This window comes from Pezoporus flaviventris, unplaced genomic scaffold, assembly GCF_033815535.1.
Source record: "Pezoporus flaviventris isolate CSIRO_AGI_PZ_B2104156 unplaced genomic scaffold, CSIRO_AGI_Pfla_v1 ptg000047l, whole genome shotgun sequence".
Lineage (NCBI taxonomy): Eukaryota > Metazoa > Chordata > Aves > Psittaciformes > Psittacidae > Pezoporus > Pezoporus flaviventris.
In genome coordinates this window covers 1,202,189-1,226,699 of record NW_026892595.1, presented here as the reverse complement: position 1 = coordinate 1,226,699, position 24,511 = coordinate 1,202,189, and the positions used below count along the sequence as shown (strand labels likewise).

Sequence of the window (24,511 nt, the reverse complement as noted above, 5' to 3'; positions counted from 1 at the left end):
TCAAAACTAAATGTGGGATGGCTCTCGCCAGATTTATTTTAATCAATAAGGTGAATGGCTTTAAATATCTAATAACAGTCTTCTCAGATCTCAGTCGCTCCAGCTCTCTTTATTCAGGCTTGTTCCTTCTCTCCACAATAGTTATTTCAGTTGTAGCAAAGGCAAAGTACTAGAAACTGAAAACATGCAAATAAAAATCCTGCACATCCTTCAGAAACTGTCTGTGCAGCCTGTAATTTCTAGGGCAAAGGTTTGATGTCTGATGCTTCAAGTGAAGTCTGAAAGCGAAACAAACACTTTCTCCTGTGGAGAAGAAAATGTGTTGAGGAAGTTTGTCCTTTTTAATCAGAGTACCTGAAAAAAAACTGTTTGTTAGATTTAAAATATGTAGCTTTTGTCAGAAAGGGCTTCTACAAAAATCCAAGCCAGAGAGATATATCTGTGGGTTTTAATAAGATTTACATCAGAAAATAAGTTTTTAGAGGACTCTTTCTACATGCTACCAACTAGTCAGAGAAGTAAAGGAACCAGGAAGTCAAGATAACAAAATCAAAAATATGATGGATTACCTTTTTAGCTGAAGAAATCCAATATTTTATTTAGAAACAGGGCTGTGATTGTTTGTTACAGCACTTTCAAGATCTCTATCCCTCTGTAAGACTACAGAAATGAGGTTCAGGAAAAATTTTCAGTAATTCCTAGAGGCAGTTCTCCAAACAGTGCACCCGCCATCAAGTTCCTGTTATATCATTGGTTTCTTATGTTGAAATAAGCATTGCAAGCACTCTTCCAGTGAATTAAATGGTTTTAACCAAGGTAATACCTTGTCATATGTACTAGGGCTTTCCTATACACATGTGCTTTCAAGTGTGCATGCATGTGTGTAAATACATACACAAAAAGCCTTCTGGGAAGACAGCATCTCGTTAATGCTCCTAAATCCTAGAGAGATGAGCACATGCCGGTGTTACAAATTTATCTAAAGGCAAGAACTTATAGCTTTGTACCAACCTTTACAAAAACAAAGGATTAAGATCGGGGTGGTAGCCACAGAAGTACAGGTGAACCTTCCCATCAGATTCACTAGATGTCAGCCATGGCTGTCCCTAAGACAATGTTTTCTGTTGATTGCATCATGCTTAGAAGTTTGCAACAAGTATGACATCATATAGAAACATGGGGGAGGAAGGGAGGGAGGGAGGGAGGGAGCAGAAGAAGTCTTACCTGTGTATGATAATTTGGTCTAAGTCTTTGAGCTTCCTCAAACTCATGGCTGCTGAGAGACAGTAATTTTGTTAGCAGTTTCATTATTTGATGCCTAAAGGTAGGCAATTGCATTTTGTGTTTGAGTTTCAAATACCCTCTGAAAACCAAGTGGGTGATTTAAGTGCTTAGCCTAATTTCTGTTACTTATGCTGGAATATATTGTCTGGCATTCTTCAAAAGTTTGTCTCAGAATTAAAAGGCATATGCAAACATATTTTGATCTGCTCAGTTTTTTTGTTCCTGCTTCTTTTAATAGGTACTCAAACATCACATACAACCTTTTGTCCATCTCCTTCTCCACAGGGCTATCTTTATAAATGGTTTCACCTTTAATATGGCCCTGCTTTCCTATTTTTGAGAACAGAAATGACTTATCAGCCTGGTAGCAGATCCTTATTTTGTCTGCCTCCCACAATCCATCAGGAGAGGGTTAAGAAAAGGACCAGTTATCTCATAGCAGTCAAATTCTTTGTACATCATTGAGTTTTACATTGAACATCTCTGTGTGCTGTCAGCTGCAGAGAAAGAAGATTACACTGTGTGTCTGCTATATGAATACCCTGTAAATACTGCTTCAGTGCAAAAGGCAGATTTCTAATCGGCTATGGAATAAACAGAAACTGCTAGTTATTTTAGCATTAAAATAGTCAAATTTCATCGCTTTAATGCACAGCAGTAATTTACTTAATGTATTAACAGACACCTAGTAGCACCACAGCCAAAATATCCAAAGGAGTAAAACAAACCCCACAAGTTAGAGAGGTTATGAAAATATTTAACAAGAGCAGTCCTACATACTGGGCTGCTCACAAGCATTTACAGCAAAAAAGATTCTTTTTGACTCTATAAATTATTTTGAATCACTGATCCCCAAGTTGGTGGGGAATAGGGATAATAGGGATGAGGCTATGAAAGATTGTTTGGGAGGCTGTGTTTGTTTTTTTCCAAGGCAGTCTTAAAACCATCTTTCTGGACACCACTGAATACCATCAAAACAAAAGCTTTTACCTGATTTGATAGGTAACAATTACATAAGGGGAAAAGTGATGATACAGTTTAGATTTTGTATTTTTAAAACATCAGTCTGTGCCTTTGTAAGCATACACGTGTTGCAGGTCAGCTGTTTATGGAAATGACAATGGGAGTGAGAGTGCAATCAGTAACCAGACTTGAATGTATCTTGTCACCTAAAACATGTCTGTATATAGCAATACATAAGGCTCTAGTCCATTCCAAAGGAGAAAAAAATCTGAATTAGAGCAGTGAATGTTACTGTAGGATGCACTTGTATCTTTTAAGAAATGACAGGGATCTTTGTGAAGTGATGCAATGCTTGCAAAATCACAGTAAATGTGTGGATTGCTCATTCTACTGCTGGTGGGGATCGTAATAGTATAGCCTGCATGGGGCTTTGTTTTCACAGTCAGATACAGAAACAAATACAAACTTCATAATTAGGGCATAACCCAAATCCCAGGCTTTTAGAAACCCCTATTTAACTCTGCTGCTCATTATGTTTCCCTAAGGACTCAATACTGACCGGTAGCTGAAATCTGAATGCTGTTCATAGGAGGCTTTTACAAATAATAGCCCTTGTACAGTCAATAGATCAATAAGCAACCTTGCTACTACAGATTTGCTGCTTCAGAGATTCCTACATTTAGAAGTCCTTTTCTTGTGGCATTTGTAAATATTATTGTTTAAAAATTAGTGTAGACCCCTAATTAGGTGCCATAAAGACACTGCTTTAAACTTCACAGAGAAAATACCAGCTTCTATATAGAAAGATCAGGGTTTGCAAGTGATGCGGTAAGAGAGACAGCTGTCATGACGGTTTCGCCATCTCAGCTTAATACAAAGAAAATTCTGCAAGTCGGTAGCTATTCCTTGAAAGTTTTTTGTTTTTTCTTCAATTTTCATATCAATACAGGGGGGAGTCTTCAAACTTTTAAGATATTCTGGTTGCCTCTGTTTCTCATGCAACACTTGAAGCAATAAATGGGCTGATCACAAGCAGGAATGCTGTCCTGCGTAATGAATTCAACACTCTTCTTGTGACCACAGGTTAGCTGCATGTGCTGCATCCTTGGTGGAAAGAATAGGTCTAGGTCAGTGTCTTTAAATTTAAAGTTTGAAAAATCCAGCTTAGTTATTGCGGTTGTTTTCCAATCCACATTTTTATTAAAATGCAAACGTGTAAATGCCAGGGGAAAAAAAAATAAATCTTTTTCTTAGGTAACCAATTTTTCTTACTGTTACCAATTTGAATTCTACATGCACTTTAAAAATTGTACTACTTCAAACTTGGGCATGGCATTTTATTCCAGTCTAGCCTATAAGGAAAGAAAGGGCTTTGAACTCTTAACCAGAACATTTGAAGAAGGCAGGAGGGAAAAAATTCTTTCATTCTTGAAATCTGATGTCCTTTATTTTTTGTCTAAGCTTTGAATTATTGTTGTTGTTGGGGTTTTTTATTTCTCTTTTAATGAAAGTGTTGTGGGGATCCTTTCTAGTATGTGACATGAAAGAAATAATAAGTAAAACAGAAAATAGCTGGAAGAAATAAAAACTCTTTTGGTCTTAGCTTTCTCTTGCTTCAGTTTTCCATCATTGTAACTCTCTAGCCTAGCCTGGGCAATGGCAGTCACAATAGAATTAGCTTTTCCTAAACACATTTGTGAAAACACTGTTTCTTCAACTATTACAGAATTAAATTACACTATTTTCTTCCACACCTATTCATCTGTTTTCTTCTAGACCTATTTGTTAGAGACTGAAGTCCTAGGTTTGCTAATCAAACATTCTCTCAGGCACAGATGCACACTGACTGGATCCAATAAAGGTCAGGGGTTTCATGTGAAAATAATTTACAATTTAGACACATTTACAATTATTTTTTTCTTAAGGTAATAAAACCCATACATATTAAATAATACATAACCTCTCCTCATGTGATTGACTTTGCAATGTACGCTGGCTCAAGGCTTGGAGTCAGTTGCAGATCTGGAGCATTGTTTTGTATTTTCAAAACACTAAGCATCCCATTTCCCACAGTAGCATTTAGGAACACTAGCTCTTCAGCTTTGCCCTGTCCAACCACAGATAAGGAAGTCATTGCAACTGTAAACTAATAAGAACTTTTATTGTTGCCAAAAGATGTGTGAGGAGTACAATCACAGGTCTAAAAATCAAAATATACCATTCATTCCATCTGGAATGTATTCCTGATGCTTAAAAGGTTCTTTTCAATCCCAAAGTAAATATGAGTAACTTTGAATAGCTGCGTACCATCTTTTGAAGTTATTTTTATTTTTGAAAATCCAAACAATAAATCCCAGCTTGTTTTACTATATTTTATCCTCAAATCTTACTAATCAATAAACCCTTAAAGTAGCAAGTCAGTCACATACTCCCACTAGGGTAAATGATGGTTTAAACCCTTTCTAAAAATTGCTTCCTTTTTAGCTCTTTACCATCATAACATTTGTTTTGTTACAGGCTGCAAAAGTGCTTTTCTGACTGCACTTTGTCACCCACAGATTCCACTGCACTGTGGGTGGAGAGCTGGGGATTTGTGTTCTGTTTTCATGCAGAGCTGTGCATTTAAAAATGTGCTGCTGCTGTTGTATTGTGAGTGGAACTTCTTACCAAAACAGATTAATGATAGTCTTTCCAATGTAAATAAAATTAAATAAACCGACTTGATTGCTTTCTATTCAGAAAATAAGACTACAATGAGAAAAGAGAAAAAAAAAAGAGCGTAAACCTTAAATCTATGATGATTCCTATGCATGTGTGTTGGGTTCTGGTTCCATTTATAATAAACGAAAGTCTAGCCTTTTAATGAGGGGGCAAAAGGCATCAACGGTGCCTCTTGTTATTAGTTCGACTTTTCATTATGAGTAATTCTGACCTGTATAATGAAATCAGATTATGTGTGAAAAATGAAGCGATGCTATACTGAAATGCAGTGTGAAGGTCAAATGTGGATTTTTTAGCTGTAGAAGAGTAAGAGACAACTCATTTTATTAATAGACCAAGCAAAATATTTCTGAGTCTGAAATACAATTCAAGAGGGAAATAAAAGAAATGAGAAAAGAAACATGTGGCTTAAACAACCAAAAAGAACAAGAAACTGGAAAATACTGTTTCCTAAGACAACCTCTGACGCAGCTTGATTCCAGTCACTAACTCTTCTTCTGTTTTGTTTTGTGTACATAGGGAATTAAGATACTCATCAAGGGTCTGGGTCAAGCCCCTAGTGTTGTGAATGAAAACATACCCACTGCCTGTAGTAGCAGCTCACTATTCAGTGCTTCCAGAGATTCATGCTTATTTATAAGCAGATTGCTCCTGGGTTAATTTTTTGTTACTTAGAGGTGAAAAATGTCATAGTGATGTTCAGGAAGTGAAATGAAAAGACAATATTGGCTCTGCATTTAAATGTTGAAATTCTCTGTTGTGCACTTTAAGTGAAATGTAGACATTCTAAGAATGATTATGGCATTAATCAAAAATGTGATTGGAATTAATTTAATACATTTAAAACACAGTTTTCTTAGTTTGCTTTTTCTTGCTTTTCAAAAATTTGAAACATTGAAAACCCTCTGATTTTATTATTGTTGAACATAGTTGAAAATAACAAAACTAATAAAAACCATACTTCAAAAAGCTAACAAAACATACTTCTAAATAACTATTTCATTTCAATCCCAAAGTAAACATGAGCAACTTTGAATAGCTGTGTACCATCTTTTGAAGTTATTTTTATGAAAACAGAAAAAAAAAAGATAACTTTTATTAATATACTGTATCCTCAAATCTTATTAATCAATAAAGCCTTAAAGCAGCATCCTCCCACTAGGGTAAAATTTAAAATATGCAAGTGTTACCACAAATTATCTAGCTTTACATAGAAAAATACCCTCTGTGAATTTGATGCTTCTACCTAAAAATCCTCAATCTAAATGTAGTCACAATAAACACTGCAGACCTGTTTAAATCTAAAGAAAATAATTATATAGGTCAGAAATAATTCCAAAAGGATTGAATAAGCAAGATATAAACTTGAACCTCTGGGCATGGGAGCCTGCAGACTGTGAGGAGCAAGGTTTCAGATATATACCTATATCCTAGGGTGCCCTTTGTTCCTAACCTCAGGAAAGGTCAATCCCATTTTGGTCTTTGAAAGAGAAAAATACAGACCTATCCCTCTGCCAGTCCAGGCTTTGCTTCAGTTCACCCTCTCTGACCACAGCTGTCTTCACTTTGGAAAGGTCTAAAAGGCTGCTAATCTCCCTCCAAGTGCTACTCCCTATAGGAATGTGGTGGGGTATCCCAGTCTCAGGGGAAGAATACAGCCTCCATGTAGATCTCACAAAGGTTGATGGTTCATCTATTTTCCATCTGGTGCAAATTCTGGTAAGGCATCAATAACTGGGTTATTTTATTTTTGCTGGTATTGATGTCTCAATTTGTTTCCTATTTTTCAACAGACTATCTTAAATGCTTGCCTTGTGCCCTAACAAACTCATCTTTTTTTCTTATCATTAGTGGTTTATTACCTTTTGCAGAAGTAACTTTGAATGAACCAGATGATTTCATATTTAGTGTTGCCTGTTGTTAAACCAACACTGACTTTCAGTAAGGAATTAGTTTTTGTCTCTCTAGTTTGCATATTAATTTAAGTTTGTGAGGGACTTTGATATCTTTTAGATGACAGGAAATATATAAAAGTGAGGGGGTTTATGCTGGTAAACAGAATAGATCCTAAAAAAAGCTTTCACACAATCCTACATGATTTTATGTGTTAATATGAAGAACTTGTAAATTGTCAGCACTAACAAAATAATTTGCTGAGCTGCTTCTTTAGAACAGTTATGTATTACTGAGATAATTCGGTTTTGCTCTATAAATATGGGTCTATGTAAAGAAACGTCTACATCACTAGATATCACTGCAGGAATGACATTTCTCTACTGAAATTCTCAGTTTAAAAAGGTGTTCCAGTTTCTAATCTTAAATAAGATCAAAATAAAAAAATGCAATGGAGAAATGATTACTACTCATGATCGTGTTTCAGTCCCCAGAGTAAATCAAGAGACAGTTTACTAGAGAAAGATGAATATCATGGATTTGAGGGTATTGGGAGCCTTGCCAATTTTTTAATTAAAGTATGGGGAGTTGCACGTAAAGCTTCAGGAAACAGTGGGAGAAGAGGAACATAGGCTGCTCCGTTTCATGCAGTTTACACTTCTCCATAGGGGAAAGCTGGTTTCCAGCTAAGACTTTGTTTATGCAAAGGCTTGCCTTTCCTTGACCTGGTTTGTCAGTTTGGTCTGAAATTAAAGACTCTATTAGAATGTCTGATTAATTGTATATCATAATGTCTGATTCAGATGCTGACTTCCGTTAGCTGTCATTTATCCGAGTTTATCCAAAACTGAATAGCATCATCTTGGGCAACTAATCGTTTATTATATTAGCTCATCACGAAACAGTGCTAAAGAAAGGATCTGAACTTTGTCTCCCTCTGGAAAAGGTACAATTAGCCTGTTTATTTGTTTGCAGGCTGTCTGTGTTGTATGGTACACTTTACTAAAAAGAGCTGAATTGCAAGCCAGAGGGCTTCCTCTCAGTTCTAATCTCCCAAAGGAAGGTTACTTCCTTTTCCCCTGTCAAAAAGAAGGACACCAAACCTCAGGAAGCCTTTGGGTGAAGCATGCAGGGGTCAGGGACTGTAAATAGGGACTACACTGCAAAGGTAGAGGAGACACTTGAGGAAGGGCAAGAGGCCTTCTGTAGTTTAAGAACAGCAGATACAGCAAGTTAGAGGTTTATGCCTTGTCTTTGAACCAGGTGGTCCACACTGGAGCTGACTCTGAACATTACATGAGGATTTTTCAAGTGTGATGGAATGTATACCTATTTAGTAATAGGATTATTTCTTTTTCAAGAGCAGACAGTGAACCCAGTGAAGACAGGTCCCATTTGTCCAGAAAGCAGCCCAGGTTTCTCCATTTTATTGATTTATCCTCAGCAGTGCAAGGCCTACAGTTATTAAGTTTTGGCAGTGCTTGAAAAGGCCAGCATATATTGTCACTTCCATAGCACTGGCTATCCTAATTGGCAAGGTTTGTATGATCCACCTAATCCTGCATTTCTGACATTACTTAACTTCAGGACCATAGCTCTGTGAAAGCTTCTGGAACTGAAAATCACTAACTTTGTGTGACATGCTGGAGTATAATAGTTCTTTGTGAAGTCCTAATCCAGTGCTTCTTGTACAATGACTATAATACAGCAGTGTTGGAGGAGGAAGGGGGCTCTAGAGGAAAGGCTCTATTTTACTGAGTGCAGAATCCCTGTCTCTCAGAAATCATTGATTTCCCAGAGTCAGAAACGAGCAAAATGTTTCTCTGAGTTTTTTATCAGGCATCAGTTGGTGTTTAAATGATTATAAGCATGTTATGAAAATTGATCTTTGCTCAACTTAAGCAAAGGTGCTTTATAATTGGAACTAAATCATTATTGATTTTATATTTTTGCATTAAATTATATATCACAGCTTTAAAGTGTCAAACGCATGAATAAACAGAACCCATTTTTAAAGTGAGTTGTTATATATATTCTCCCAGAAGGTGGCAGCTGGGGAGCTCATGCTACTACACAGTAGACTCAGACTACTACAGTGTGAGCATTAAAACAGAACAGAAAGGGGGAACTACACCTCCGCCCAACACCATTCACGTTGTTAGGCTTGAAGCGGGAGTTTGATCTGAATGCTGTCCTGAGCACTTTTAATAGTATGAGCCTCTTTTCCACAGTAATATGAAATAATCAGAATTTTTAAGATAACTATATATTTAAAATTTAAATTATAAATGTATATGAAGGAAGCAAAAAGTCTCTGCAGAGAGAAGAGATGGGGAGCCAAGGCAAAGTAGAGTGGGATAGGTCTAGGTGGCCAAAAAACCAAAGAGGACACTGCTGTGGTTTTTAGGTCTGTCTTTAGAGGCTCCAGCGTAGGATCATAGAACTTGTGTCATATGGCAGAAAGATGCTGGATAATCCAGAATGATCAGAACAAACTGAGACATAAACATGGGGAGAGCGGGAGTCTGTGATGGTGATGGATGCAAATTCCTGGAGAATTTTTAGAATGGAGGGTTTTTTGGCCTGACTCTAGAAACTAAAGGAAAGTTTGTTTGAAGTGATAACGCCGTATGTGTAAGAAGGTGGGTGACAGCTCCCAGAAGCTGAAAAGCTGGGGCTCACTGGGGTCAGAAAGCAGAATTTTGGAGCTGCTGTAACTGCAGAAAACTTAGTGATTATATCACAGAGTAGTCTGGCTTTTCCTTCTTCTGTGCATAGTTTGAATCAGTAGTGAAACCCTTGCAGCTTTACAGGGATGGCCGCTCATTCCTAGAGTAACACCTGATCACATATTCTTAAGAATGCCTTTTAAAACATTGAAAATGAATTATTTTATTGTTTTGGGAAAAAAAAGTCTTAGAACAAGGTGGGGTAATTAAAAATAAAAAAGGTTGTTATTTCTAAAAGGGTGAGCTTTATAGCAATTTATGTTAAACTTTCAGATCAGTTTCTTGAACACTTAAAACTGAACAATCAAAAGCGTACCTGTTTCAGAAATAATTGTGAAAGGTTCAGCAGAACAGCCTGTACATCAAAGTGAGAAAAACATGTTTCAAAGGCCATTCCTAGCCCCTTAATGCATGAGTTAGCTAGAGATATGAAATACCAAGTTTTGACAGAAATTCTGTAGCTAAATAAATATGTCATGTATTTCTGTGCACTGAAAATCAAAAAAAAATAACCTTGCTTGTGATCAACAAGTTTTGGTATTGCTGAAATATTACAGTGAGTTTTGAGATCAGTTTTTACAGACAAAGCTGTATTAAAAGACCTGCTAAATCAGCAGCAATAGTTTCAAATTCTGGTTTCATTTGTACTCCCTCTTTATTAAGAGCAATTATAATTAACAGTTTCTGTGGGAGACTCTCAGTTTTAGCTTTAAACCTTCACGGGAATCTCCAGAAGAGCGCAACTGTTCTCTGTTCTATGAAATTTAATTGGCTTTAACATGGTTCCTGCTAATAAAATAGAAAAGTAATGTATCAGTAGGTGTCCCCCCTTGTTGCTTTCTCCTATTACAGCAATCCCACATTGGACTGCGAGTGCAATTTGACTCACAAGTAAATCAGAAACAGTTTCTTAAGGGGCGATTTGTGAGGCACACCGCTGCTGCAGAAAGTAGCTTTGATTAGTGAGTAGTTGACATCCTTCCCCAGAAAACCTCATGTTGCAGGGAGCTTTTTGCACTACTTCAGGTGAAGAAATTAAAAAGCTATTGATCTCTTGTTTGTTAACAATCTTATTACACTTTTACTAGACTTGCTGCCTAATGCCCTGTCAAAATTCACACTTGGCTGCCTGTCATGCATCTGCACACTTTCCAGCATCAGCCCTGTAGGCTAATATGACATTTTTTTACTTTCTGTCTCCAACTGTTGTGCAATCTTGTCCTGTGATATTTACACTTATCTAGAAGCAGTTGCATTTCAGTGCTTAGTGAGAGACTCCCTAGACACACTTGAGTTGTACAAATGTTAAGGCCCCACACTTACAATAAATATTCTAATGCTCATACAGTATTAATAATACAAATTCATAATATTTATAATACATCCCAGGGGAGACGAAGGGAGGTTCACTTGAGTGTATAACAAAAAGATTTGGAAACAGCTGCTTTCTTTCCTAGCTCATGGCAGCTGATGGATGCTGCTGCTGCTGCTGCTGGAGACAGTGCTGTCTGACATCAGGTAATATATGTGCTGCTGAGGAGCTACAGCATCCCTTGGGATACAGGGAGTCTCGTGGCACAGTCGTTCTGTGTGATCTGGTACAAGAGTAAGTCATTAGCACTGTAAGAGTAGCAGTTGTAGGAGACTCAGTACACCCATTGCCAAATCTGATCATAATTTCAGTTTTAAAAGTTGCTTGGAAGAAAAGGGTTTGAGTTGGAAAATACTGTCATTCTTATTTCCCCAAGGAAGATAAATTGCACTTCGATCAATGACAAATCAGAAACATCAGTCACTTTTGAGAGCAAACTCTTTTTGACCTGATGCCATATTTTTATTCTATTAGATGAACCCAAACCTCTGCTCTGCTGCCCTTATATTTTAAAAATAGTAAAGATACAGTAACCAGAGAAATATCCCATCAAGCAATTAGAATTAGGGTTAATGGAAAAGATCCTAAATAGAGTTAGGGCTTTGGTCCTTTGAATATCCTACATCAGTTTTCAGCTTCCAAAGGATGATATGATTATAAGCATTCAGACCACCTGCTAGGTGATTCAGCAGAAGACAGTGATGTGAATAAGCACAAGTTGCATTAGGACCACAAATTCATGTGTTTGACAATTTCAGAATACCTGCTTCTTTCAATTTACAGGAAAGGTTTGTGTTCATTCTGCCTTACTCTAACTTTTGACTAAATTAACTAACTAAAATTGTTAGGTTCAACAAGTGTTTTAAAATATAAGGTATTCTGCTAACTACACTCAAATTAGCTGCATGCTAGTTCTTGTTCTTGGGCAGGCCATGGCTCAAGGTTGTCATATTAAGTCCTCATCCAGGTAGTTTTTGACCTTTTAACTTTATGTTCAGCACCTCATGCTCATCCTAATCCCCCGTTGTGCATCACTGTATGCATTCCAAACTAACAGGGTCCAGGTTAGGATGTTATTTGATAATGGTTAGGATGCAGAAGCTGAGTGACTTTAACAAAGAGGTATTTTAAAACCCACCAAAATGCACTCTGTGATCTTTAACTACTTGGAAAAAAAAATATCTGAAATACAAGAAACCCAGCAAAAGTAGCTGTAGCTCCTGGGATATCAATGCATTTGTAACCTAATTAATATAATACTGCATATAAGCATTACAGGTAAGAATTAAATCAGTGCCTTCATAATACCTTGTGACTATGCTTATATGAGGTGCACCACAGAGTTGCAATGGCTCAGTCTTCTGTATTGAAATTGTAGTTGCATATTTGGTAGAGGTTTAATGTGTTTTAAATTATACTTCTATATAACTTCATTATGTGTAGCGACTTGTCAATATCCAGCAGCTAACTCTGAAGCAGAGTAGATCAATTTAGCTGTTTCTATTGTGGGGAGCTATATCTCTTTGGGAGATATGATATGCAGCTATTTTCCAACTATATCAGTGAATATGCAGCCTACTAACTGAATTGATTAAAGTTGAGCAGAGGTGTTAAGTCTGCTTAAGTTTAGTGCAAAGGTTCTGCAAAGTTCTGTTTGCTCTGCCTCCTAAAAAAGTATAAATATGTATAAATGTTTATAAAGTGTATATGAATCACTTTAAAAGAGGATAAAGCATATGAATGTAGTCTTGTTCCATTTTGTAAAGGGGCAAAGGCTGATTCACTTATCCAGTTTATTTTTTAGAGAGACTTTGGACAAGGCGGGGGGGGGGGGGGAAGGAGGAAAATATTTTCCAGTGAGTGAAAGAGGAGGGTGTTGATGCTGCTTTTGCTGTTTTTACTATGTGGCAGAGTGAGAATTACTTACATAGCTGGAAATAATCAAGACACCAAGATAATATTCCTCCTGCAAAATGCATTTCAAAGTCCCATTTATGGTGTGTTTGAAGGACAGGTTTCAGAGAAAAAGTCTGAGCATTCTTTTTACCCAGACCATCATGACATGGTTGGTCCATGGCTGTGGAGACTGGGAACTTCCTATGCAAATCTGGTGCCCAAATCACAGAAGCAGGAGTGCAGCAGATGTTACTCCTGCAAGCAGCAACTTGGCTGTTCTCTTTTACTGTGCTGATGGGAAGTGAGAAGATAAAGGTGATGAGATCATTAAAAAAATAAAATTCCCAAACTGAACAAGTGTAGAGAGGTGATACTATTTGTAACACCTATGGTATACATGTGCCATCAGAGGTCACCAAAAAGATTACTTAATTGGGCAGTTGAAAAGGGAAAACCTCTACCCAGCTTTCATCATAGTGATGGTCCTGGAAATGCCTTTATCTAGCCTCAGATTTATGACTGGGAAAGTCCCCTTGCTCTCATTTTTTGCTAGTCTCAGGGCTCAGTTCCTAATGCAGCCCTATGAAAACACAAACCTGTAATACGTGCCTGATTTCAGCCTTAAAAGTTCTTTGTTCCTGCAGTGGCCTCCCTTTGCTGAAAATCTGCTCTGCATGAGCTTTCTCAGTGTGTAATTGCTTGAGGATCTATAGGTAAGACTTTTCAGTACTTAAATAACTAGTATGTGAAAACTCCATGGTGAGGCCTTTCATAAATCAGAGGAGGCTTTGGTGCAATTGATTTGATGATGTAGTTCACTCTAGGAGCTGTGGATGATGGAGTCTAATGAAGAATATTGAAAAGGTTACAGAACTTTCTCTTCCTTTATGTGCTTTTTGTCTTGAAGCTGGTGCCTGAATGATAGAAAGAGTCAAGGTATTAAACCCCACATCTTTCAATTCTATTTAAAACACAAATCTCTAATTTTGTTTCAAGACACACATTTGTCTGTTTTTTTCTTTTGACAGAGCAAATATTTTTTCCGGCTAACCATTACCAGGTTCTATTTCTCAGACTGACGTTTTTTCTTATGCACTTACTTCCGAAATATGCAATAATCTAATTTAGACCTGTGCTGTACTAAAGGTGTTCATGAAAGAACATACTCCTCAGAAATACTTTGGCCACTGTTACTTATTCATAGTGTTTTCCTTCCATCTTCCCTCCCTTGCAAGGAATTATCATGGCTTGCCTGAGTTCTGCATTGCATTGCAAGGGCAACATTTAAGCCCTGTCAAGGGATGCATTGCAGCAAAATGGATAACAGTAAACAATTCTCAGTATGCCATTTTAGCATGAAATTCTCTGAAGGCCTTTGTTAGCTCTTTGTTAAGAGAGAGCAAGCACAGTGTTATTCAAGATCAGGTCAGTGTTTGCACAAAATATAAGGGAAGCCCTTTCTTTGGAGGACAGGGCATATAGCCCAGTAAGCCTGTGAGCAGGAAAGCTTTTTTCTAGAGCATTTGTGTCTGGATTTTTCTGTATGTCAGTCTTTCTGGAATCATATGTTTAGAATTAAGTGAATTATATAGCAATGTTCACTTGGATTCCTTAATTTAGTCAAAAAGACTCATATTTCTTTTATCCCTTCCTTTGTTGTTTTGTAAGAGTTTTTTCAAGATAGCAGAAAAGACTGATTTGGCGAAAGAAATCTTTAGATAGCAGTGTTAAGCTTATGGCACAAAGGCAAATGCCATTGCACTCATGCTGCTTTTATATAGCAATCACGTTGTACCAGAAATAATAATCTCTTGGTAAGCTAATTTCAAAATGATGATAATGACATTGATCTCCTTTCTAAAGTACTTCAAGATTTACTGATGAATGTCTTGATGCAAGAAATAGATATAAATTATCATCAAAAGCATTCATGTGCAGAAATTCCAAAGAAAATTATCAGAAAATTTGGGTTCCAAAGTTTAGTATGCAATGGAAATTCTTTGTTCTGCCATTATCGTAAGAGTGAAAATGCCCACGAAAATATGCAAAGCCAACAAAGTAACCCTATGTGTGAGCCCCCCCTGCTGCCTGAGACTGCCATTACCTAGCAAGCCTGTTGCCAAGATCACTACAGAGCTTATTTATGAGATTCAAGAAAGAAGTTGTGGGAGACACAGTGGTTGGGATGAGGATCAAACTCACTCAAGAGCGATGTCAAACGGCAAAGGGATACTTCTCCACACACATACATTCCCCAAAAACTCTATGTTTTGAGGAAAACAAACATCTGACAGACTTTATTAAAGCCAATAATACTGTTTGCTTTCAAAGGTGTAGCTATTATTTCCAGAATTTCACCAAATGTAAAATAATATTCAAAATATATAAGGGTCCTTTGCATTTATTTTTGTCACCAAAAAAAAATAATAATTTCGATGTCTTTAATAATAATATCTTCTCTGCTAAGAGTTTAGATTCCATGTTTCCAATAGGAAAGGTTTGGTAATGAAAGTGCAGCTGCAAGGACTTATACTCTGCAGCCTTGCAGCTTCTTTGCTCATTTTCACCTGCTCAGCAGGAGAGGCAAGTGGGAGTGAGTGCTACAACAAGAGCTATATAGCGCATTATGCCTTTTGTGCAGAAGTATCGATATCTAGGCAAGGCAGTGAAGGATTAGGTCCCCTGGGAGGTATTCAGGAAAACAGACTGCACCAAAAGTTGCACTCCTTCAGTTGAAGTGGGAGGTGGGTTGCTCATGAAAATTACCTTCAGACTAGATCTAAAATCTAGCATCTATGCTAGAAATGAGACCATGACATATTTTGCAGTTCTTGGATGTGCTGTTTTACAGTTGATGCCAGTGTGAGCCACAGTACAAGTGTAAATTCTCTGGTTTGGTGATTCTGCAGAATTACTATTTGTTTATATTTTTATTTTCCCGGTTTAATTCCCCATATATGCTGAAGAAATTTCTCATTTTGATCAAGGCATGAGGAGATAGATGGGAAGGAATCCCCTATATAAGTACATCTGCTGTCTATCTGCTCTGTTATCTAACATTAGCTCTCTGATTTGGTATGAACGATCTACTGTAGAAGAGCTACAAATGAATAGACATAGTTAGACAGGCAAAGAAATTATAAACCACTTACTTTATCTGAATAGATAGATCTGAATTGATCTGAATTCATCTGAATAGAAAGCCAGTGGACAGAGGAAAATACGGGGTGAGGTTGCCCTGTACTGCAACTAATGAGCTGCAGTGTTACTGTAGATGTAATGATGAAAGATCTGGGATAGGAAGAGGAAACTGGGGAGACCACAGGAATTGAAGCAAACAATGTTGTTGCATGCCAGCAGACTTAAGGTGCTGTCTTTCCTGGGAAGCTTGTCCTGAACTGCTGTGTCATTCCCTGAAGGCTGGAGATCTTACCTGCACTTTAGAGACTTTGGGATTCACTGAGAGCACCGTGGGAGAAAAGGTATAGCTTGTTCAGGGATTAACTTTAAAATAATTTCAAAAATAGGTCACATAAAGTTACATTCTCAGGGGGACTATACGGAGATTTAAGGCAAAATGTATGCCTTTAAAAAGTGAAAGAGCTTATATTGTACCTTCCCAAGATAAGCCTGGGAATGCTGTTTTAAAGTAGACATTTCTTCCAGAGAGTTCTGTAAGTTTGTTCAAAATTGGTGAATAGTTGCTCTATATCAGTTTGAAAGCTACTGAACTTCAACAGTGTATGAATGTGTGCAATGTTTGCACAGCCTTCAAGATGAAAAGGACGTCATGGGTTTTATCTAAAAGTCTATGGCAATATTTGTCAATACTTTTGTGGACTTTGGCTTAGACTAAGCCATTGTTTGTAAGTAGTCAAAATAAGGAAACGAGTACCATTGCTTGGCAAAATTTAGGACTTCTGACTTGGGAAGCCCTTCACGGCTTAGCTAACTTAGGTACCAAAAATGAGGTCAAGGTTCTATAATCTCCTTCAGATGTATCTGCTGTTAGCTGAAAGCCTTGAAATTTTTATGCTGTGAAACTTGTGGCAATAAAGTGTCAAGTTGTCTTACGTAAAACTTTCAGCAAATTGGGAATCCATCACAACTGCTTAAGAAAACTCTTTGAAGGCTACTGTTGACCTTGGATTTATAACTGTCATGTTTTTGACATTCCCTTTCTTATTTCAGGTGTATATTCACTTTGCACTGTCTTCATCACAAATACAAGTTAAGATTGATGAGACCCATCCATTAATTCCAGCTTTTTTTCGTGACACATCTTACACATCTCCTGCCTCATCTCCAGCCTGAGCTTTTCATACTAAGTAGTAGTCTGAACTTGCATAAAAGCAGTTGACTTGCAGAGATAAGAGGGGAACTTGGTCTTTCTAAATAATATAGTATAACCTCTTGATATTTAAACGTGATTCCTTCTGGGGATTAAAAGTTATGATATTTCTATTTACACACTGCAAGTCATTGGAACTTGTGCTAAATTTGAGGCAGTGCCTAACCCCTTTGAAGGGCTGAGCTCAGGGTCCTCATTGTCTTGCCAGATTCAGTTTCCAGTTATCTCTGACTTGATTCCCCTCCTGGTTTGCACCTAAATAGTAGTGTTGAGTTCAGAGTAATTATTCCTCTTCTAATTTTGTCATAGGCATCTAGCCTAAAGCATCAGATATTAGATAACTGGGCTGAAACAAGAGCCCTTATTTTGTTGTACCTGCTGCATAAGGAGGGACTTCTTGTGCCAATAAGGAAGGTCTGGTTACTCCTGAATCTGGAAACACAAACAAGGGAAGCAGTGCAAAGATCATAAAGAAAATAATATAGAGCTCAAAAAAGGGTAAGGTAACTTCCTTATTTTAGCCAAATCCTGAAATAAAAATCATCATTTACTGTCATCTTAATCACACTGCAGAAACTTAAGGACACTTCTGGGATAGATTTAGTAAAAGGATTTAGTAAATGGTTACAGTTACAGTTGTTCCAGTACATACAATCTGACATTTTTGCTTTCTGACCTGTCAATAAATACTTTTTTGTAAAAGCTGATGGGAAGCAACCACCATGCTGTTAGTGAGCTAGATGTGCTAATAGGGGCACAACCTACTAGGCTGCTGGGTAAATAAAATGCTGCGTTTAGGAGCACGTTCTTTGCCTTTCTCTTTGGTGAAATAAGGAAATCCTAGCTGACCAAAGCATAAAGAAGGTGAGTGCAGGGAAATTGCTTTTATGTCACCTCAGTTCACCTATTCGATATTTTTTTGCAAAGAGTTAAACAATGCCTTTAGAGGAGGGAAAGGGGAAATAGAACAAGGGGAATCACACACAGCCTGGAAGGGCTCACTGGTGATAACAACAGGGTTGTTATTAATTGGGAAAGCCCTCTAGCCTGGCACTACCTACCCTCGCAAATTGCAAACTTTCCAGTCTGAAACTGTAAGTACAGTTTCCCTTGATCGTGTTGCAGTTTTGCATGCCACAGGATAGAAAATTGTATGGAAGGTTAGTTAAGGAGAAACATGCACATGCACTTTATTGTATGTACCCTTTTGACATTCTGTGGACCACTGGTAAATTCTGTACTGTTCTCATAAATATTTGGGGTTTTTACTCATCAAAGAGGTTCAAAAATGCTAGCTAGGGTGCTAATCTGTACTAACATATGTGGAGAGCTGGTAGCTGCTGCCACTGGTTGTGGAAACCAGACTGGTTCCTATGGACACTTAAGTTTAATTTTAGGGAATCTCACAAGAGTTCTTTTTCTTTCTTTTTTCTTTTTTTTTTTTTTTAAGAGGAAAAATGGATATTGTCCTCCCTCTAACTCAGTTGCTACCTAAAAAAATCCCAAAAAGTTTTACTTTGCATAGAGTAATTTTATAAATGTAATTAATTTTGTTTCGTAAAGTACACTTTCCAGAGCTTTTGGACATCCTTAGGTCGTTTAATAGGAATGAAGGGACATGGCTGGCAGAAAACAACGAATTAAGAGGAAAATGTATCTCCATTAAGGGCATAATACCATAGCACTATCCTGCCATTGGCTATTTGTGCAGGACCCAGGGTCTGTGCCTGTTCAGGACCACATGATAATGGTCAAAAAGTGTTGTGCTCTGTTGTAGACTGCACCTGAGAGGGGGTTTTGGGGGTTTGTGTTGTTTTTTTCTTTTTGTTTTCTACCCCTGATTTGGACTCTTTTATCTCAGAGCTGTTGTCTTTGGTGAGCCAGCCAAGCTCTGCCTGAGCTGAATGCTTGGTGTTGCATGTGTGCATAAGCATGCAGCAAAAGCTTAGTTATTGTCTATATTATCTCTGTGCACTGGGCTGTGATTTTTCATTTTGTAGCTCTGTCACAAATTGGTGTGATCAAACTGGTGACACAAAAGAAAGGATTTGGACACATATTGGCATGAGTTTCATTAGCCACTGCACTGCCCTGGTCTGAGCTGCTTTTACAGATAAATCCTGTATTCTTACCCCAGAAGTAAGCAACAGAATAATTCTTTAGGGGTGTATTTTGTGTAATCCCCATATGGGAACAGTCACATCTTATTTCATTTTACAACAGACGCTTTGTTCTGCTAAATGCTTTCCTTTCCAGGGAGGTAGGAAGGGGGAAAATAGCTTTTCTTTGGTTTTTAACCTGTGCTACATGTCTATGTCAAGTTACAGAATCACTAAATATATTTGCAGCCCACAAAACCAGCTTTGGTTTAGCTGCAACTTCACTGGCTGTTGTTTCGATGCCCTTCAGCTTCCATAATTTCAGTGAAAGAAAAGGGCTCCTCATACCTTGTAGGATTTTTGGGAGTGGGCCAAGTGAAAGGTCATATGCAACAAAAAAGGTTTTCCAGCATGGGGCAGGTCAGGGTAGCTGAACATCCTGAGAGTAGAACATAGGCATCATGAAATTATTGAGCTGCCTGCCCAGAATCTGAAGTGCTTTGGATGTTCGTCACATCTCATCCCTCAGCTATTTTTATTCTTTCTGGCCATTTAATTTTTTTTAGCACAAAGGCCATATTTACTGTGTTTGTGCGGATATTAACACACTTCCAGAGACAGCAGAAACTGGGAGCTCTGAGGCTGCGTTTCTGCGGACGTTGCTCTTGGCATCAAAGGCAGCGTGAGCTGTTCCCGCTCTTCTCCTCTTCAACTCCATCTGTTTATTCCATTTATCTCCAACTGTTCACTCCAGGGGTGGCTCCTCCGTTGTGCCATTGCCACTTTTTGCAGAGCTGCAATGAACTGATTGACCTCAGCTGAATTAAAAATATGCTCAGTCCTTTTTTTTTTAATTCTTTAACAGGATCAGTTGTGACTTGAGTTTCTGAGCCCAGTTCACCACACAAACACATCAGCATGACTGAGGGACGAAAGCAGGCAGAAAGAACCACACTGTCCTCTTTTGCCTCCTAGAAATGTGTCCTGAAACTGTGACCTGAAGCACAGTCAAGTGTCAGAACCAAGACAGTCATTACAGCTCTTGTGCCTGAGACCTTCACTTCCCTTATCAGCATAATTAGAGATAAATAAGGGACCAAACTTCCAATGCATTCTTAACACCTTTTTAGAACCGTGGAGAAGGTGAATGGGTGTTTAAGGATGGAGCTTGTCTTAATGTTAGGTTTGGATCTTAAACCGTCTTCTACCCTTCTGTTCAATATATTCCAATTCCTCTTTATTTATATCCAGTGTTTTGTGAGGTTGCCTTTATCATCTGATTGTTATCCCTTTCCCAGCCATGCAGGAACAAATTTTGGCTTTCTTTGCTGGCTCACCTTTAACTTCTCTTGTTCCTGTGCTGTTTGTCTTTTTCACGCTGAATGCTAATGAGGTACTATTTGGTCTGTCTTCAGCAGTCATTTTCTGGGTAATTTCTTTAAGCAGCAAACACTAATTCCTCCCACTCTTTAAAGTGCCATATGGGATCAGATTACCAGATTAAACATGATCCATTTTTGGATGGCATTAATGTCCCATGCTAATTCTATTAAAATTATTGACTATCTGGCTGAAAATACTGCCTTCTAAAGACTGACACACAGCTATTTTCAGGCCAGAACAAGAAGGGCAAAGGGCCATTTTCAAATGTTTTTTCTAACATCGTTATCTCAAAGTTTGCACTTATGTGAACATATTGCCAACTGGATTCCATTTGCTCATGTTAACAGGCACTGCTACAAATGCAAAAATATGTTTTTAGCAGTTATCCTTCTAGGAAGCATTTCCAATCCTAGATGACGCATGCAATAATTTTGAAAGATCTTGAGGGGAGGGAGGCTTAGTAAGAGAATGTGACCCTAGAGATTATCATCATCATTCAGATAGTAAAGTTGAATGCATCTTAGGAGTAGATGATAGTTTGCAGGCTGATATATAATAGCCTTATCAGAGCTAGATGGATGTTGAAAGAACTGGTATGAGTAACATACCAGTTAAAGGAATAACGCTGTCCTCCTGGGTGAATATTTCTGATGCATTAATGCATAGTGGGTGGACTGGGTTTGAGAGTCAAAGAGGAGCAGCCTAGTAGTAACTGGGCACTTGATGTTATTTTCTCTTGCCAGTTTTATGTTTATTTGGTGAGGTTGAGTTCCTGCTCTGGAAAGAAGAAAGGATGTATTATATTTAGCCTGTAGCTGAAAGGTAGCTAACTGACGTCCTTACCCAACCCATTGGCTCTCCCCTTCCCAATAGGTATTATTGTGCAGTATATGGGAATTCCTTCAAACCGGAGGCTTCTGGGGAGCAAGGGACTACTCCATCAGCCAAAAATGGTCTAAAATGAGATTTAAAATCATTAGCATGGCTTCTGCCATTACGGTCTCAGCAGATACTGTAAACTTACAGGATTTGATTCATCATTTGCATTGATGCAAAATTGGCCGTGACTGCCAAAAAACAATTGACTATTCCTTCACAGCTGTTTTTTAATTACATTAGAATGCTGCAGCGTCTGATGCAGCCACTCAGCCATGGTGTGGACCTGCCTTCTCCCAGAGGGACCATTCCAGAACAGCAGCACTTGCTTTGAGATGAAATCTATAGCAGGGGTGGCTTGTACACAGGTAGCAGTGACTCTTCAGTTATGGCCAATTCATTTCTTTCCCGGGAAGCCATTCTGCAGGACAGTGGACTGCAGAGAAGTTGGGGTTTAGAAAAATAACAGCCAAAACATCGAGTCATCTCTCATCATGCTGGCACACAGCCCAGAAGCTTGTAAAAATGCAACTTCATCAAACAAAAAAGAGTTACCAGAAAAGGAACAGAACAGAGAAGAAAATACCTTCCCAGCTCTAACTTGTGATGTTCCTGTGTTTCATACTCTATGTACATTCTATGATTCTACAGCTCTTGTTACCCTGTCTCAAGTGGGACGGTGGAACTGGAAGAACTGCAGAGATGACAGCCTGAGCAGGGGAACTGAACAGTTTCTGTACAAGCAGAGACTGAATGCACCAAATCTCTTCACCCTGGGGAAAAAGGAGTCTCATGGTGTGCATAATACTGTGCACAATAAAGATGTAAAAAGGTGTACAAAATTATAAACAATCCAGAGGATGCAGAGAGGAGATGATTATCTCCTCTTACCTCAGAACAAGAAGTAGGGGCACCCTGAAATTCCTAGGCAGGAGAAAAGCACTTTTTCTTCATAATGCAAAATAATTTGAGGAATTTGTTACTACATTATGTTTTCCATACTGTGTTTAAAGAGGTTTAAGAAATTATTAGACTAATTCAAGACAGAAAGATGCATCATAGGTTATTAAATACAGTGGTCTGGATACAACTTTCAGTTCAGGAAAACACAAAGTCTTTGCACAAAATAGAAGATTACATTTAGGGAAATATAATGTTACACCTTTGGGCTAAACAAGGACAGATTAGTAAAAGGATCATTTTTCAGCTTTCTTCACTTCTCTGGATATTTTACATGCTTTCTTTCCTGAGAGTGGACCCCTGAGAAACAAATTGGGATCAAAACACTGTATTGAGCTCTCAAGAACATGGAATTAGCAACAGTCAGTGAAGTGTTTCATTAAAGTAGCAATGCAAGAGGTAAACCCCCAAACTAGACACATGAATGTCAATAAACATGAGCAAATATGTAAACTCCATGTGTAACAAATGCAGAAGAGATTTCTGAAATTCTTCTTCTTTCCAAGAAGAACTTACAGCGTAGTAGCAAATGCCACTTGGTGTACTGATAATGAAATCCCGTATGCTCTGTATTGATAAAGAAGTCCTGTATGCTCTGTACGTTTCTGCAAAGTTCCTGCAAAGGGAACCAAAACCCCTTTCTTTCACCTCTGGGATTGCCAGTCAAATGACTGTATGTGCCTTTATTGATACAGTCTGAACATACAGATTAGTTTACAGGGACACCCAGCAGCAGTGCCCAGTGTGTGGCCACCATCCTGGGCTTCCTGGGCATAGGCACTGCCTCAGGGCCAGCACCCTAAAGGCCTTTCTCCAAGAGATGCTGGGCACAGGGGCAGCAGCAGCAGGGCTGTGGTGGGCAGGGCTGCAGGGGCTCTGTAACCCCTGTGTCATAGTGCCACCACCCATCAATGCAGCATCACAGTGCTCTGGGGCAGTATAAGTCCAATGCCCTCCACCAGTGCTTTGGAGCTCCATTGCCAGGCACAGGAAGGGTTCTTGCTCCCAGGGTAGATCAGGCCAGCAGTATTTTGCTGTTGTTGGAAGCCCCTGAGATGGCTCCAGATGGAGGTCAAAAAGGCAGTGCCAGTGTCAGGCAGCAGGTTTTGCTCACATGCTCAGGGAGTATCTGATCGCCAGCACTGGGGTCAGGAAGGAATTTTCCCCCGGGGCAGATTGGCACAGGCCCCCAGGGTTTTTTTGCCTTCCTCTAAGCACTGGGCATGACCACTTGTCAGGGCTCCTCTGGTCCTGGTGCTCTGGGTTATTGGCTGGTGCTCATGCACCACAAAGGTGGCCCCTTGTGTCCTGCAGCTGGTGGAGGAAGGCTTTGCCCCATGTGGGCTAGCAAGTGTCCCCGGGGTTTTTTGCCTTCCTTCACAGCAGAGCACAGCCCCTTCATGGGGCTCCTTTGGGTTATTGAAGCCCAAAGGCAGCGGCTCGTGCTCCACACAGCTGGCCTTCATGCCCCTCATCCCGGGGGTGAGGCAGCCTTCAGCACTCCCAGGATGGCCACAGCATGGCCCCGGGACTCTCAGGCTGGCCCCAGCATGGCTCCAGGACTTGCTGCTGTCCTCCGTGGCATTGAGCACCACTCCGAGTCAGGTCATCCCTGGCCCATTCTGGGTGGGTTCTTTCCGGCGCTGCTCTCACATCACCAGGGCACCGCTCCTGCCCTGGCTTTCCTTTGTCAGGCTGCAAGGGAGGTTTTTTCCAGCTAAACCGGAAGGATGTTTCAGCCTGCTGCGGGCTATGCGTGTGCATCGGGTTAAGGCTTCTGGGCATCAGCTCTGAAGGACTTAGAAAAAGAAAATATAATCTAAACTGAACTAAAACTAAGCAAACTAAAATAAAAATAAAAAAAAGAATAAGGTAAAATAACTTTATTTATAAATAAATAAAATGCTCTTTCCAACTGTAACCTTTCTGATTTGCGTCTTTGAAAGTGGTTTTGGTGCTGAAACCCCCCTGGCATTTCAGGTAA

At 38.9% G+C, this 24,511-nt stretch overlaps 1 protein-coding gene and 1 long non-coding RNA gene across 4 annotated transcripts in view; both read left to right on the top strand.

The window, feature by feature from the left end:
• PTPRN2 (protein tyrosine phosphatase receptor type N2) overlaps positions 1-24,511 on the top strand; it is a 655,793-nt gene that overhangs the window by 468,226 nt on the left and 163,056 nt on the right. The gene's annotated exons all lie outside the window — the stretch shown is intronic.
• On the top strand, positions 6,587-22,913 carry LOC133276807 (uncharacterized). Its single transcript, XR_009746005.1, has 3 exons — positions 6,587-6,687; positions 13,503-13,571; positions 21,791-22,913. It is a non-coding gene; the product is annotated as an uncharacterized LOC133276807 (long non-coding RNA).